Raw genomic sequence first — 8381 nt, 5'->3', positions numbered from 1 at the left:
CGTTCCGCGGCAGCGTGGCCAGACCCATCCTTCGCAACACCGGGGACAGGTAGAACCTCAGCACGTAGTGACACTTGGTGTTTGCGTAGTGAGGGTCTACGCACCGCTTGATGCAGCCGCACACAAAGGTGGCCATCAGTATGAGGGCGATGTTGGGCACGTTTTTTCCCCCTTTATCTAGAGGCTTGTACATCGCGTCCCTGCGGACACGATCCATTTTCGACCTCCAGATAAAGCGGAAGATGGCTCGAGTGATCGCCGTCGCGCAGGAGTCTGGAATGGGCCAGACCTGCGCCACGTACAGCAACAGCGAGAGTACCTCGCACCTGATGACCAGGTTCTTACCCGCAATGGAGAGGGAGCGTCGCTCCCACATGCCCAGTTTCCTTTTCACCATAGCCACTCGCTCCTTCCAGTTTCTAACGCATGCCCCGGTCCCTCCGAACCATATCCCCAGCACCTTCAGGCCGTCAGCCCTGACAGTGAAGGGGACAAAGGATCGGTCAGCCCAGTTCCCAAAGAACATGGCCTCGCTCTTCCCACGATTTACCTTGGCTCCCGAGGCCAGTTCGAACTGGTCGCAGATGTGCATCAGTCTGCGCACCGACAGCGGATCCGAGCAGAAGACGGCGACGTCGTCCATGTACAGGGAGGCTTTTACCTGAGTGCCTCCACTGCCTGGGATCGTCACTCCTCTTATGCCCGGATCCTTCCTGATGGACTCGGCAAAGGGTTCTATGCAACACACGAAAAGGACAGGCGAGAGAGGACAGCCCTGCCTGACTCCAGATTTGATCGGGAAGCTATCTGTTTCCCACCCATTGATTGAGACTGCGCTACTGATGTTAGTGTAGAGCAGTTGGATCCAATTTCGAATTCCCTCCCCAAAGCCCATTTTGGAGACCACATCCCCCATGTAGGTGTGCGATATTCTGTCAAAGGCCTTCTCCTGATCCAAGCTGATGAGGCAGGTATCCACACCCCTGTCCTGTACATAGGCAATCGTATCCCTGAGCAGCGCCAGGCTGTCAGAGATCTTCCTGCCTGGCACAGAGCAGGTCTGGTCAGGGTGAATCACCAATTCCAGAGCGGATTTGACCCGGTTGGCGATGACCTTGGACAGAATCTTATAGTCCACATTCAACAGTGAAATGGGTCGCCAATTTCTAATTTCCTCCCTTTCCCCCTTGTGCTTGTAGATGAGGTTGATGATGCCCTTCCTCATGGATTCTGACATACTACCGGCCAGGAGCATACTCTCGTACACTCCTAGCAGGTCTGGGCCGATCAAGTCCCACAGAGCCGAATACAACTCCGCCGTCAAGCCGTCGCTTCCGGGGGTTTTACTCTTCTCGAAGGACTCGAGGGCCTTAGTCAGTTCCTCAGGAGTTAGCGGTTTGTCCAGGCTCTCCCGCGTACTGTGGTCTAAGACCTCCGTGATAGAGGACAGGAAGGACTGGGAGGCCGTGCTGTCCGTGGGCTTCACGTCATACAGTCCGGCATAAAAGGATTTGCTGATCCTCAGAATGTCGGACCGTGATGACTTTACTGAGCCGTCTTCTTCCTTCAGGCTGCTGATCACAGAGCGCTCTCTGTGTACCTTTTGGAAGAAGAAACGTGAGCACGTCTCATCCTGCTCCACGGAGCGGACTCTGGAACGGAAGATGATCTTGGAGGCCTCCGAGGCAAAGTGCGAGGCTTGCTGGCCCTTCACCTCTTGGAGCTCCTCCTTGACATCGACCCCCATCGACTGCAGCCGGAGCAGATTCTGCATCTTTTTCTGGAGTCGGGACATTTCCCTCTGTTCCTTTCTAGCTTTCTGGGTGCCTTTACGGATGAAAAACCTCTTGATGCTTCCCTTGATCACTTCCCACCAGTCTGTCAGGGACTCAAAGAGGGGTTTCACGGTTCTCCAACCTTTGTAATCCCTCTTGAGCTCCTCAATGTTCTCTGGGGTCAGCAGTTGCACATTTAGCTTCCATGCCCCCCTGCCCACCCTCAGGTCCTTCTCCAAGTGGCAGTCCGCCAGTAGGAGGCAGTGGTCAGAGAAGAACACCGGCTTGACCTCGGTGGATCTGACTGTGAATGCACGGGACACAAACAGGAAGTCTATCCTGGAACGAATGGACCCGTCTGGCCGCGACCAGGTGTATCTACGCTGCGCTCCGTCTGCAGGGTTGCTGAAGACGTCGTGCAGCTTGGCATCCTTAACTGTTTCCATCAGGGATCTGGACGTAGCGTCCAATCTGCTGCCGGCCCTGCCGGATCGTCCAGCCGCATCGATGATGCAGTTGAACTCCCCGCCCAGTATGACCGGCCTGGAGGTCGCCAGCAGCAGTGGGAGCTGCTGAAAAACCTCCAGCCGCTCAGCCCCTTGTGCCGGGCCATACACGTTAATTAACCGGAGTGGAGCGTTCTTGTACATTACGTCTGCTACCAGGAGTCGCCCGCCCACCACCTCCTTGACCTCGGAGATGGTGAAGTTGCCTCCCCGCAGCAGAATACCCAGGCCGGAGGAACGAGAGTCGTTTCCGCCCGACCAGATCGATGGCCCGTGGGACCACCATCGTGACCATTGCCTGTAGGAGCTGAGGTGCGGTATCGCACACTCCTGCAGAAACAACAGGTCAGCTTTGACCTTGGCTAGGTAGTCCAAGGTCGCAACACATCGCGTAGTAGATTTAATGCTACGCACATTTATGGATACAATCTTTAAACCCATTTTAAAGCATTTATTCTCCTACCAAACCCACTGTCTCTGAGAGTCCCAGACCTTTAGTCTGCTCCTTCATACCCGTAGTGAGCTCAAATTCCTTCACTTTGGATGGGCTGAGGTAGATCTCCTTGGCCGTGTTCTACTCCGGTGGCATCTGGAGGTTCACGTAGAGAGCGGGTTTTGAGATGACCTTTGCTGGAGAAGCTTCTCCAAAACTCACCCCCTCTGGGGTGTTGCTGTTCCCGGCTTCCTGGAGCTGGGGTGCGATGATTGCCTCACTGCTCCCAGATTCCAGGGGCTGTGGTGCACTGGCCTCCTCAGGTTGCAGGCAAAGTTGGGGTGCGCTGGTCTCCTTGTTGTCTCCAATTTTCTGGAGCTCGGGTGTCTCGTCCTCCAACGCCCTGGAGCTTTGCCGCCTCTTCTGTCGGTGCCGCCCTGGCACTTCATCATCCGAAGAGCTGCTGCCCTTGTCGTCCGTGTCGGATGGGAGACGCCTCTTGCCGCTTCTCTGGGAAACGCCTTTGCTTCTTCTTCGCTCCCTCTTACTTTTCTTGTTCTTCACCGTCCGCCACTCCCCCTGCTGCTTTCCCACTGCTGCCTCCTCCTCCATTGATTCGCTGTCCTGAGGACTGGGAGGTTCAGGGGGTAGTGCTGTTGATTGGCTCTCTGTTGCCTCAATCTCTTTCTCCACCTTGTCTCTCTCAGTGTCCTCCTTTGTCCCGTTGAGCTCCCTGGGGGCCTTGGTGGTTGGAGTGACACGGAACATTTCTTCTGCTTCCCCCTGGTCGGCTTTGGCTGCCTGTGCGTAAGTACGGCAGCGTTTGGGGCAGGTCCGGTAGAGGTGACTTGCCTCGCCACACAGGTTGCAGCACTTGGCCTGTTTGCAGTCTTTTGTCTGGTGCCCTTCCTGTTTGCAGATCTTGCAGAGGGAGGCGCTGCAGTTGGCCGCCACATGACCAGCCTTGCCGCATGAGCGACAATGCTTGGGTTGCCCAGCGTAGACCAGGTAGCCACGGTTTCCCCCGATAGCGAAACTGGAAGGAGGGTGGAAAATGGCTCCCTTACCATCGGTCTTTAGCGTGACCTTCAACAGGCGTTTGCCTGTCCAGATCCCCAAGTCGTCTCGAATCTCGGTGCCGCTCCCCACCTTATCGAAGTACCTGGTGAGGAAGGTGACCACGTCGGCGACAGGGACGAAGGGGTTGTACACATGCACCATCACCTCACGTTCCCGTTGCAACGGCAGAGAAAAGTGCGGCTCCGCCGTCAGGATCTTCATCTCCGGCAGGTCTCTCTTCTCCTCGAACACCCTCAGGAGCCGGACGCAGTCTGCCACCCGCTTGAACGTCACCTCAAAATAACCGCCTTTGCGGGAGTCGTGCAGGGTGAAGATCTCCGTAGCTTGGAAGCCGCACGCCTTCAACAGGATCCTCCTGGTGAAGAAGCCCCGATCCATAGGTGATCCTCCTTCGCTGTGGTTCACCGTGACTCGGACGGTGATAGGTAACCCACGGTATGGATTTGGATTGCGATTGGTTATCGCCCTTCCATCCCGACCTTGCCTTGGCAGGACCATGGTGTCGCCCCTGCAACACTTGATGTTAGCCAAAAGGCCGAGAAGCGATGAGAAAGAAAGAAAGTTGTGTTTTGAAAGATGTGCATGTTGAAAAGTAAAGAAAGCAGATGTTTGTAAGAAAACTATTTTTAGCATTGAAAATCCCCTGGAAAGGGGTGGTGCACCATTCCCAGAGATACTGCAATACCGGGTCGATGCGTGGAGTGGACGGAGCAAACCCCTATTCCATCTCCCTGCTCCAAAAATCAATTTAATATATGGTCCCCAGATAAGGGACGTATCAGATATTAAACTGATAAGAACAGATTTTTTTTTTTTTTTTGTAAAAATATACTTTATTCATAAAATATCTTCAATCACATTCAAAACCATTTCAAAACCAACATTACAAGGGTACAATCCAGGTTAAACTTTTACAAAATGTATCACCAGGTGCATCAGTACAAACAATATTACAATCATTTACAGCCTTTCATTTTGATCTGTACAGCCCGAGGGGCTCTAAACAGTTCCCAGTCTCTCGGTGCGCTGTGGTAGAAAGGTCTTAGACAGCGACCCTTCCCCATTGCGCCTTTGCGGCAGCTGCCCCAAGCTTTAGTGCGTCCCTCAGCACGTAGTCCTGGACTTTGGATTGTGCCAGTCCGCAACAATCGGTCGGGGACAACTCTTTGTGCTGGAAGACCAACAAGTTTCGGGCAGACCAAAGCGCCTCTTTCACCGAGTTGATGATCCTCCAGCTGCAGTCGATGTTTGTCTCGGTGTGTGTCCCTGGGAACAGCCCGTAGAGCACAGAGTCCTGTGTCACAGAACTGCTCGGGATGAACCTCGACAGCAACCACTGCATCTCTCTCCAGACTTTCTTTCCAAAGGCACAATCCACAAGGAGGTGAACAACGGTCTCTTCCCCACCACAGCCACCTCGTGGGCAACATGCAGAGGGGGTGAGCTTTCTGGCGTGTAGGAAGGATCTGACGGGGAGGGCCTTTCTCACCACCAGCCAAGCTACGTCTTGGTGCTTGTTGGAAAGTTCTGGCGATGAGGCATTCTGCCAAATGACTTTGACAGTCTGCTCGGGGAACCATCCCACAGGGTCCACCCTCTCCTTATCCCTCAGGGCCTCTAGGACGTTACGTGCTGACCACTGCCTGATGGACTTGTGGTCAAAGGTGTTTCTCTGCATAAATTTTTCCACCAGGGACAGGTGGTACGGCACGGTCCAACTACTTGGAGCGTTCCGCGGCAGCGTGGCCAGACCCATCCTTCGCAACACCGGGGACAGGTAGAACCTCAGCACATAGTGACACTTGGTGTTTGTGTACTGAGGGTCTACGCACCGCTTGATGCAGCCACACACAAAGGTGGCCATCAGTATGAGGGCGATGTTGGGCATGTTTTATTCCCCCTTATCTAGAGGCTTGTACATCGCGTCCCTGCGGATACGATCGCTTTTTGACCTCCAGATAAAGCGGAAGATGGCTCGAGTGATCGCCGTCGCGCAGGAGTCTGGAATGGGCCAGACCTGCGCCACGTACAGCAACAGCGAGAGTGCCTCACACCTGATGACCAGGTTCTTACCCGCAATGGAGAGGGAGCGTCGCTCCCAAATGCCCAGTTTCCTTTTCACCATAGACACTCGCTCCTTCCAGTTTCTAACGCATGCCCTGCTCCCTCCGAACCATATCCCCAGCACCTTCAGGCCGTCAGCCCTGACAGTGAAGGGGACAAAGGATCGGTCAGCTCAGTTCCCAGAGAACATGGCCTCGCTCTTCCCACGATTTACCTTGGCTCCCGAGGCCAGTTCAAACTGGTCGCAGATGTGGATCAGTCTGCGCACCGACAGCGGATCCGAGCAGAAGACGGTGACATCGTCCATGTACAGGGAGGCTTTGGCCTGAGTGCCTCCACTGCCTGGGATTGTCACTCCTCTTATGCCTGAACCCTTCCTGATGGACTCAGTAAAGGGTTCTATGCAACAGACAAACAGGACAGGAGAGAGAGGGCAGCCCTGCCTGACTCCAGATTTAATCGGAAAGCTATCTGATTCCCACCCATTGATTGAGACTGCGCTACTGATGTTAGTGTAGAGCAGTTGGATCCAATTTCGAATTCCCTCCCCAAACCCCATTTTGGAGAGCACTTCCACCATGTAGGTGTGCGGTATTCTGTCAAAGGCCTTCTCCTGATCCAAGCTGATGAGGCAGGTGTCCACACCCGTCATGCACATGATGGGGAGGGCCTTTGTCACTATCAGCCAAGCTACATCCTAATGCTAATTTGAAAGTTTTGGTGATGAGGCATTCTTCCAAATTACTTTGACAGTCAGCTCAGGAAACCACCCGACAGCATTCACTATCTCCTTTTCCCGCAGGACCACATTACAATATGTGCAGCCCACTGCCTGATGGACTTGTGGTCAACAGGTTTTTCTGCATAAACTGTTCCACAAGGGATAGGTGATACAGCAGGTTCCAACTGAATGGAGCGTTCTCTGGTAACATAGCCATATCCATTCTTCCCAACACCGGGAAGAGGTAGAATCTCAGCACGGAGTGACACTTGGGCCTGGATTCTTGGGCCTGAGCATTGGGGCGTCTTAGGTCACTGTGCTAATGACATCATTGCTGCATCACTACCCAGCAGCCAAACTCAATGTACATTGCTCAACATGGGCTGCTGTGTTTAACCGACTTCAGTTTCAGGAAAATGTAACAGGAGCACATTTCACTCTGTGCTATTGGACAGTGGTTTAATAGTTGGAAAAGATCAGTGGTGCTCACCAGGGTTCACACCTGAAGAATTGTCAACCTTTGTGTTGCTGCACAGCACAATCAGATAAAGCATTTCTTACCTTCCGTCACTTCCTGTTCCTTCAGCTGTAGCCTAACCAGTGTATCATAACGGTTTGGCATAACTTCCTTCCCTTTGGACTCCACGCCTCAATTTATAAAGCCGAGGATCCTTATTTGTGTTTACATGAATTCTTGCTGCAACAAACGGAGCTTTGGCGAGATCATACCCAGAGTATTGTGTACCATTGTTTTGGTCTCCTCACCAAATGAAGGATATATTTTCCATAGTAGGGATGCAACAATGGTTCAGTAAAGATTGAATGGAGTGGCCAATATTTTCTGGAGTTTAGAAGAATGAGCCGTGGTCTTGGGTTCGCTAAGGCTGTGCTGAGGAAAGTGGAGGGAAGGAGAGTACAGCACAAAGGATAGGAAGGCTGGCACAGGCAAAAGAAACTGCAGCCAACAGGGTGAAGCGGGGTACAGGTGCTGTCACCCTATTTTCTAACGTGGACAACTGCCTTAGTGTGGTTGTGCCTGCAGTTGCACAGAAATCCAACAGGGGGCAGTGTCTGGCCTAGCTGCACAGGAGAAAAATTGCAAGGCCCTGAGCTGAACTTCAGCGCAAATACCCACATGTAAATGGCACATTGAAGGTGAGAAAAGCAACTCTTAATGAGGAGCAGTTTCAGAAGAAATGTAAAGCATGGTCAGGCAGCTGTAAAAACATTGTTCTGTTGACTGTTACATCTGCTCATCGTAAACAGGGGAGTTGCACCATTCTGCTATACCCTGCAAGACCAGGTTAAAGCATGTAGTGGACATCGGCATGTTTTAAAAGTTTTTGTCGCATCAGAATTGTTTAATTTAATAAGAAACTTACTGATGTGTCCCAATGAAACAATTAAGTGGTTCAGTATAATTTTTTTTCTGCCATTTTAAATCAGCTTACTCAGGGACAACTGGTCACCCAGATTACAAATTCTCATTTTATTACAATAAACCAGTTTCAGATATATCACTGAAACATTATCTGTCACCTACCATTCAAATGCATCAAGGAATACAGAGAAAATAAAGTTACTTTTTATTATTCTGCCTTGTTGCGTTGGTTCAGGGAGATTTTGCATTCATGATTTTCCAAATGAATTGGTGGCCAGAAGCCTAACCTAACCTGCACAATTTCAAGTGTTCTTCCCGTGCAATTTCCCGATTGTACCCAAAGTGAAATTATCTCAGCTCGTTTCTGTGATGTAAACTGCTGCATTGTTGAGTGAGATGGAAACAATGGAAAGAAGCATTG

At 51.9% G+C, this 8381-nt stretch overlaps 1 pseudogene; it reads right to left on the bottom strand.

Moving 5' to 3' along the window:
* Positions 1-4445: 4445 nt before the first annotated feature.
* LOC144675679 (U2 spliceosomal RNA) lies at positions 4446-4624 on the bottom strand (annotated as a pseudogene).
* Positions 4625-8381: the final 3757 nt, after the last annotated feature.

The sequence above is a fragment of the Cetorhinus maximus genome, unplaced genomic scaffold, assembly GCF_964194155.1.
Source record: "Cetorhinus maximus unplaced genomic scaffold, sCetMax3.hap1.1 HAP1_SCAFFOLD_1099, whole genome shotgun sequence".
Lineage (NCBI taxonomy): Eukaryota > Metazoa > Chordata > Chondrichthyes > Lamniformes > Cetorhinidae > Cetorhinus > Cetorhinus maximus.
The sequence above is the reverse complement of the archived record's forward strand: the minus strand, read 5'-3'. Positions and strand labels throughout refer to the sequence as shown.